Source organism: Myotis davidii, unplaced genomic scaffold, assembly GCF_000327345.1.
Source record: "Myotis davidii unplaced genomic scaffold, ASM32734v1 scaffold88, whole genome shotgun sequence".
Lineage (NCBI taxonomy): Eukaryota > Metazoa > Chordata > Mammalia > Chiroptera > Vespertilionidae > Myotis > Myotis davidii.
This window is the reverse complement of record NW_006300377.1, coordinates 1,998,680-2,007,646: the sequence shown is the minus strand read 5'-3', so window position 1 is coordinate 2,007,646 and position 8,967 is coordinate 1,998,680. Positions and strand designations below refer to the sequence as shown.

The following is an 8,967-nucleotide window of genomic DNA, read 5'->3' as shown; positions in this document are numbered from 1 at the left end:
TCTCTCTCTCTCTCTCTCCCTCTCTCCCTCTCTCCCCAAAGGGAAATGGATGTCCCTGCCAATTACCCACTTCAGCCCATGCACCATCAGGACCAAAGGCCCTGCTTAACAGTGTGGAAGCAGGTGACTTTCAGGTCCTGGGAGGTGGGAGCAGTGGGCAATGCAGCTCAGGCCTCCTGACTCCCCTGCTCTTTCTGCTAGACAATATGTACCATGCAGTGACAAAAGCCTACACATCCCTCAAAGCCCTACTCAAAGGGCCCTCCTCCAGGAAGTCTCTGGGCTCCCATGACCTTCTATAGAGCTTCCTACAGGCCAGCAGCGTCTGACAGTTCATTTTCGTGTCCCAGTTCCCAGCACACAGCAGGCACTGAATGAATGAATGAAAGAATGAATGAGATGAGGCTATGGGGTCAAACAAATGTGGGTTGAATTCCCCACTCCATCTCTTACTAGCTCTGTGACCACTGGTGAGTTTCTGAGTCTCTCTGAACCTCAGTTTCCTCATCTCTCAGGTGGATCTCTTGCAGGGTGGGAAAATGAATTCCATAATGCAATCCCTTGTTCATTCATTTATTCACTTACTGAGCACCTATTGCATGCCAGCCAGGCTCTGGGATAGACACTGGGATAGATAACCAGTGGGAATAAACTGACATGGTCCATGACTCATGAAGCCCATGACTTGGTGGGGCATACAGATAATAAAAAAGTAGTGAATGAATATTCAATTGTGTAAGTGCTAGAAATGAAAAAGGCAAGGTGCGATCACACAGAATGCTGAATGGGGGAGCCTAGCTCACACGTGGTGGTCAGGGAAGGCTTCTTTAAGGAGGGGACATTTAAAGCTAAGATCTGGAGACTGAGAAGGAGCCTAGATGTCTGACTGTGGCAAGCTCTCAGGCAGAGGGGCAGCATGAGTAATACTGTTCGACCCCCAAAGGGGTCGCGACCCACAGGTTGAGAACCGCTGCCGGGGGGGGGGGGCTCTGGAGGCTGACCGAGGACCGCATGGGGGAGGAGGGAGAAAGGGTGCCTGCATGCTCTCCACTCTCCTTCCTTGCACCCATCCATGTGTTCAGCAATCACACACCGAGCTCCTGGTCTGCAGACTGTGCACCTTCCTGCTGGCGCTGGGCAAACCCTGACACAAGTTGAATAAGGTAAACTGCAGGAGGGAAAATAACCAGCGGCAAGAGGCCCCGCCCCCAGGACTGTGCTGAGGACATTGGGAGCCATAGCTGGACCTCTGTCTCCCCAGGGGGCTGCCAGTCAGGGGGCTGACCTTGGCCTCCCTCCTCTAACTCTGTGCCGGCTGCTGTGCCCAGCCGTGGTGCAGGAAACCTGCTGTCCCAGGAAGGAATGGGGACTCCCGGGAGTGTGAGTCTGATGCTGCCACATAGGCATGAGGAGGATGAAGGGCATACCTTCAGCTGTGTAGTCAGGAGAGAATGCCGGGAAGAGGGGCCGTGGCAGGGACAGAGGCGCTTCTCCAGGCTGGGATGAAGGGAGGGCACTCCTGCTGGGAAGACCTTGCCTGGCTGATCCCAGGTCTGGGGTCTCACCAGTACACCAGCCTGAGTAGACTGGGGTGCAGGGCAGAGACTTCTCCTGCCTGCATCTCCCAGGGCCCAGGACATGCCCGAGAACTTGCTCAAGAAGCGTTCAGGATGCCCCTTCTGCTGTGGAAGCCACAGCAAAGGCAGAGGCCCGAGGGGCAGTGAGAGGGGAGCCTGGGCCCTGCCCTGAAGGCCCACATACACCAGGCGTCCTCCTGGAGGGAGCAATGGGAGCCACTGGAGGGTTTGAGAGTCATCACTGAGCGGTGTGTGTGGGTCTCCAGGATGTTTGGGGTGGGGAGATGGGCTGAGGCTGGAGGCAGGAAAACAGGTGGGAGGGCACGTCTATGTTCTAAAAACGGGTCCCAGGCTTACCCTGCTTAGTGTAAGGAGGCTGAGGAGACAGTGCACATGCATGTACACACTCACACAGGTCCCCAAGGCTTAACCAGATGAGTGTAAGAAGACTGTGCACATACATCCACATACATACACACATATGTCCACACACATGTGCACGCAGATGCACATGTATACACCTGCATACACACAAGGGGACACACACGTACATATCACGAGTAAAACCTGGCACAGGCACACAGGGCTACACAAGTTTGGGCCACACAAAGGCACTTAAACACACAAGGGTAGAATGGACAAGTGCCTACAGATGTGCACAAAGGGACACAGTGCTATGTGTACCTGCACGTGCACACACACAGGCCCATAGAGAAGGGACAGCCAGGGAAACAAGCTGGCCAAGGCCCACTCCTTTCAGAGCAGGCAGGAAGGCCAACTGGCTGCGCACTGGGCGGTGGTGTATCAGGCAGTGGCAGGCAGAGGGCCCGGGAAGCCCCAAACAGGCCTCAGCAGATGAGGGGTTCCGGGAAGGGTCTGAGTGCACCGATTTGCTGAGGCTGGGGAACAGGTCAGCCCGCCCACCAGCTGCTTCCCCTTCTGAAATAGCAGCCGCATGAACATGACAGCCCACCTGGCTAATGGCGGGGTCTGGTCCGGGCTGTCACCAACCCTATCAGCGGATGGAAAGGGGCAGGCATGGGACATGGGAGCTGGGTCTGACCTCACACTGCCCATCCCCAAGCACCCTGAGAAGCATACATCCGCACATGTGTTCCTGCAGGCAAGCACACATGTGGTGGGCAGAGGCACAGAGGCCAATAGACCGAGGTATGAGCACATGCATGGCACCGATACACAGAAACAGGATACTGAGTCATCCAAGACCCTATGTCACCCAGACAGAGAGGCATAGACACGTGGCACACATGCTCACACACCTCCAGAGCACATGCATGCTCACACACATGTATGCTGCCCAGATCCATGGAAAAGCAGGGCACATGCACACACATCCACACATAAGCATATCCAGAGAAACACAGAGCACACACGTGCTCAAATACTCCAGACATACACAGAGCACACAAACCCTCACACACTGCAGTCCACACACTCATGGTCAAACAGCAGAAGCTCACAGACACCCTATCACATGCTGGATAGACACAGATGCATCGAATACACCAAGATGTTGAAGACCAAAGACACATGCACGCAGACACGCCTTGCACACGTACACACAGGCACTCACACGCATCCACAGTGTGTGCTGACCTTCTGCATGAGGGTTCCCCTCCCCCACTGCCTCCTCTCCCCTCCCTGCTGGCCAGCAGACACGGCCAAGGCCAAAGCCTCCTTGACGAAGGCCCAGCATTTAGACTGGATTCTCAGAACTGATAGGTGGCAGTGCCGAGAAGCAGAGTCTGGATGTCACCGCCTCTCCCAGGCTGCCAGGCTGCCTTGGCAGCCAGTGGGGCACTTGAAAGGCCTCTGGGCAGGAGTCCTGAGCTGTGGCATCCTGCTCACCCGTCTCAGCCCTCAGCCTGGGAGCGAGACACAAGGAGTTCTGATCTCCACCCCTTCAACGCCACCTCTTCTCTCTCCAGACAAAGCATCCCAAGGCTGCATCAGGGCAGCAGAGAGGGAAGAGGCCCTGGGAAGAGAGGGATGGGGGCAGGCAGACGGTGTGATTGGTGGGTCCGGCAGCCGCCTTGGCGGGAGACTGGGTGGAGGTGCTGCGTAAGCACAAGCCCGGAAGAGGAAAGTTACTTAGGAAGATTAAATGAGTCAGTGCAGCATCTCACCAGCAGCCATTTAAGTGACTCAAAGCCTCGATTGTAAAACCACCAGAATTTACTGGGATGGCGGCATTCCAGTCACACCAGAGAGAGGGAGAAAGGCCAGCAGGCGGGCTTCCATCTCCAGGAAAAGGGCTGCCCGGGGCCACGTCCACTCCTACACCGGTCCCGCGACCAGCGCATGCACTCCATGGCCCATCCTGGCAAGGTCTTGAAAGATTCCTAAAAGAGCCTGACCCTGAGCCCAGCACTATTGGGCAGGTGAGAGCCAACGCTCCTGCAAACACTCCTGTCACTCAGAAGTAGGCGGGGATGCAGCCCACAAGACGGCCATGAGCTGACAACTGAGGACGACGGGGTGATGAGGCACGGGGGCTTGCTGGTCTGGTCTCTGCTTTGGCATATTTCACAATTTTCTGAAGTCAAATTTGTTTAAGCTTTGGATCCCCTCTCTTAGAGATTACACTCATTCACCATTATTCACTTAATCGTGCATTCATTCAATCCATCATTTTCACGGAGGTCCAGTGGACTCCCAGTGTATCACTCTGGGTGAGGCCCAGCACCCACGAGGGTACAAAAGGCAAGACCGCAGTGCTGGAGCTGGAGTGGGCCCGAAGTGCAAGTAGGGGGACGCCTGATGGGGACCCTGTGTGTAACTCCAGTGCCGAACACAGTGCTTGGCACCTGCTCGATGCTCGAAAACAATGCTGAGCCAATGAAGTGGGAGGCAGGTGAGGGGCCTGGGGGCCACTGGAGGAAGAGGGGGACCTCCTGAGGACTAGAGTGAGATGAGTGAAGATGGCCTGGCTGGCTGAGAAGTGGCCTCAGGGGCTCTGGATCCATCCTGGCTGGCAGGCGGGGCGGTCCAGAATCCCACATCCAGCCCTAGAGTCCTTTCCACCCAACTCCCGTTTTTAGCTTAGCCAGGCTTCCCGGAAATCATTCCCTTTACTCCTGGAGACCCTCTGGCACTTCGTGGCCACCCCTATTGCCTGTACATCAGACTCTAATTCCCCATCCAGTGAGAACCAGCTTTGTCCAGGGAGTGAGCACCCCAACCCCCTTCCACCCCAGGACCCAGTGGGGAGCTGGAGTGTAGGTGGGTACCAAGCCCCAGGGAAGAAGGGGTGCTGACTTGGCCTTTGCCAGGGAACAGCCATGCACATGCCACTATCATAGCAGCGTTGGGGCAGGTCAGCGGTCACCCCTTGGCAGGAGCCGGACACAGAGATAACCGCCCCTCAGAGCTCATGTGTAGGAATGGCAGCTCTGACTACCTGCTCTGTGACCCGCTGTTTCTGCAGGCATTTGGTGTGCAGTGTACCTGTACTCAGAGGATGCCCTGTGCAATGTGCCTACACACTCACACACACCCTCGTCCTTCCCCTGCTCCCAAGCCTCCACCACCCCTCCCTCAACAGACCTGCCTGGGCTGGGGGCTAAGGGACAGACAGAGGCAAGCAGGAAAGGGGTCTCGGCCTGAATTGCAAAGTCTGAAATAGCCCACCACAAATTATCTTTGTTCTGACAGGCTGATTAGCATAATTATCCCATCAGAGAGGAAAAAAGAAAAAAAACAGAAGAGGACGAGTACCGCAGCAGACAGAGAGACAGCGGGGGCAGAGACAAAGACAGCAACAGGCACCCAGAGAGCTGGCACCTTCAGGAAAGCAGCCAACAGCACCAGGCAGAGCCCCGAGGGAGCCCTCCCTCCACCCCTCCCATGGCAGGCCAGGCTCAGTGTGGGCTGCAGGAGCTGTCTGTAAACTGGGAGGGCTAGACAAGGTGATTGCTAAGGTCCTGCCAGCTCTGACGCTAATGCCCGGAGGTGGCGGAGCTGGGATGTTCTGGACAAAGCCATTTCGCCAAAGGATGCCAAGACCCTTGCGTCAAGATTGTTCTGCTGTAATTCAAGTCATATCTCCTCATTTCCCACCATCCCTTAGGAAAAGCCCAGAATGTGCCCCTCTCCTGTGCCAGGCACCGGGGACTCGGCAGGGACCAGGAGGGCAACTGTCCTTGCTCTTGGGGAGTTCTCAGCCTGATGGAGGACAGAGAACCCCGGCAGGTGATTTCAATACTGTGACAACCAGCCTGAGAGCCTGAGACAGGTGCCCTGGAATGCAGATGAAGGACACGGGATCTAGGTTTGGGGGAAGATGCTCCCAGCACCATAGCCAATGGCTGTTGCTCTCTAATCACCCAGCACCTGGCTCTGAACAAGTGTACAGTTATTAGCTTCACAACTAGACAGAAAGATCCTTGGAAGTAGGCCTCTCCCACTTCTTGCATATCTCCCACTGTCCTGGGCACACAACGGGCTTAACCCCCACTGAATGGAGGCTCTGTCCATGCTCAGAAAAGGGCCGCAGAGGTCCTGGGCTCAGGCCTCTGTCGCTTCCTTCCACTCTCAGCTCCAAAGGTCTCCCCACAGGTCCAGCCCCCAAGAGGTGAGGCCCAGCCCCAGCTCCACTTTTCAAGAAGGAATGAAAATGATGCTTCCAGCTTCTGGGGGAAGGGACAGAGGAGGAGAGAGAGCCAAGCAACCCAGTGGGTCTCAGAGACCTGGGGAGTCCTGAGCAGAGCCCCCACACCCACAGTGGAGGCCGATTACCCCTGGGGAGCAGGGTGGCTGGAGAAGGAGTTAGTGCAGAGGAATGAGCGGGGGAAGAAAGGAGGGCAGATGAATAAATTCGAGAAAAAGACAGAAAGGAAAAGAATGAATAAGACAACCAAAGGGCAAGAGACACACACCCAGAGAGACAGAGAGGCTAAGAGACAGAGACAGGAGTGCATAGGTCAGGGAGAGAGAGGGGAATGGAGAGGCAATGAGAGCAGCCAAACCAGATGGAGAAAGACCAACATGCATGGATAAGAAAAGGAGGCAGAACAAACAAAAAGCTAGAGAGACAGCTAAACAGCCCAAAGTGGTCAGGGGCAAGCGGAGGTGAGGAGGGGCAATGGTAGGGACAGGAAGGATGGAGGGGGACAGAACCAGCATCAGGGAGGAAACAGAAGCAGGAGGGGGATGGGAGAAGAGGCTCCATCCAGGCCAGGCCAGGCCAAGCCAGCCAAGCCTGGGGTCAGGGCGCTGGGCAGGAGGCCGGTGCCCAGTGTTCTCTGCTCCATCTGTCTGTCCACAGGAGCTCACCCAGCCTTCCACTCCATCGGGCTGGCAGGTCTCCTGCCCGCTTGGCTCCTTAAGTATGTCTGGGGGAGGCGGGTGGTGGAGAAAACTGCTCCAGGAATAAACAATCCTGCTCAGCCTCCCGAGACCAGGACACTCAGGACGCCAGGCTGAACGTGAAAGTCACACCCGTCACGCTTCCAGATGGTTTCTGCGTGGCCACAAGGAGGCCTGGGGATTGCATTAAAAACTGCAGTGTTGAAGAATGCCTTCAGGGAGGCAGGCACCGTGCTATGCATGCTCTTTCTCCACATTATCTCCTTGGGTCAACGCCGCAACTCTGAGCTGTCTACCATTATTCACTCCCTTTAAACACTGGAGGCTCAGAGAGATTCAGGAACTTGCCCAAAGTTGAACAGCTGGGGAGCGGTGGGGCGGGGATTTCAATCTCTGCTTTTAATTTCTACATCTTTTGATTAATAAAGAAGAGCAAGAGGGTGCTCTAGGGACAAAGAATTAGCTGGTGAGAGTGAGAAGACAGTGTTTAGAGCCGGAAGCCTTCTCCTCCCAAGGAGAGGCCTACGACCATTCTCTCTGAACCACCCTAGTCCTGGAGGCCCCCTGGGACAAAGCATGCTGCGGCAGGCGGTCCTGAGATGCCATGGGCCTGTCCTGGGCAGGAAGGGAGCCAGCTGTGAGTCTGGGGGCACCAGGCTGCTCACACACCCGAGTGAGACCTGGAGCAGATGGAACAGGTGTGTGGGGCAGCTGTACCTCTGCCCTCTGGACAGTCCCGAAGTCCTTCCCCAGACGGTGTTCCCCTTTGACTTGCCCAGAGAGATGCTGGCTGAGGGCTCAGAAGTTGTCAGAGCTCAGGTGACCTCCCTGTGGAGGGTACCTTTGAGCTTTGACCTGGCAGCCTCGGCTAGCACAGCTGGTGAGGACCCTGAGGACAGGACATCGGACCCCAGGCTCCATGTGACCAGGGATGGCCTCCACAAGTGACCTCTCCTTATATGTAGGTCAGCCACAGACAAGTTCAGGTCGCTTAAAATCCAAAGCCCCACATCTCTGCCCTTCTGACACAACCAGCATGGGTACAGGCTCTCCATGCGTCAGGCTCTGGCCTAGACGCTTTCTCATGCTTCCTGTACGATAGTCTTCACAGTAACCCTGCACGGGAAAGTGCCTGGTGCCATATGGTAGATAAAGAGACTGAGGCTCAGCGAGGCAACTTGGCCACGACCACACATAGTGAGCAGCCGCATAGCTGGGATCCAGCTCTATTTGTGTCCTTTCCACTACCCCCTCCCATCCCAAAAGTTACCCCATGTGATATGACCTGTGTGGTCACAACCAGCATCAAACTGAAGCCTCAAATGCCACTTTGAAAAGTGGAGCCCGGAAGGGATCTGACAAAAGTCCTATGCCAGAGCCCCTAAGGAAGCTTTCATAGCTGCCAGGTGCCACCAGCACGGCCCAGGCCCCATCAGCTGACTCAGTTTCCTAGGGAAGGGTTTGAAATGCTGCTAATTCTCCCAATTATGAAGCAGATGCTACCAATCTCGCTAAGGTTGATCACACAGCAGAGCTGCGTGAGTGACAGCTAAACCCGAGGGCGGGCACAGCAGAGCGGAAAGCATGCAGCATTCCAGAAAGGAGGCTCAGCTCTCAACCCAGAGCTGCTCTCCTTCAGAGTATGACCTTGGGCAAGTCACTTAACAACCCCAGATTTCTATTCCTCCATCTGTCAACTGAAGGAGTTGAATTATGTGGTCCCCAAGGTCCCCTGAAGGCTGAGCCTTCTGGGAGCCTGTGATTCAATTAAAGTTTACCGGGCTGCCTATCAGCAAATTTAATGACTCTTTAAAGTTGACCAAGGCAGACAAAAAGATTAAATGTAATTTCATTGAAATGGGAAAAGATGAGAAGAAGCCAGCAAATAGCATCTTAACACAGAGGCAATGCTTACCAGCATACAGTGAGTCACTGCCTCTGCGTGGGGGGAAAGGAGGAATAAAATTGGATTCTCTGAAGCTCATGTGGGCTGGTCTTCCCAGAGCCCTGCAGAGGACTGGCCATAGCCAGAGGCCAGATGAGACCCTTGGGGTTAATTCAA

The 8,967-nt window shown here is 55.3% G+C and overlaps 1 protein-coding gene across 2 annotated transcripts in view; it reads right to left on the bottom strand.

The window, feature by feature from the left end:
* Positions 1 to 8,967, bottom strand: part of GRIK3 (glutamate ionotropic receptor kainate type subunit 3) — a 196,611-nt gene that overhangs the window by 124,232 nt on the left and 63,412 nt on the right. The window lies entirely within an intron of this gene.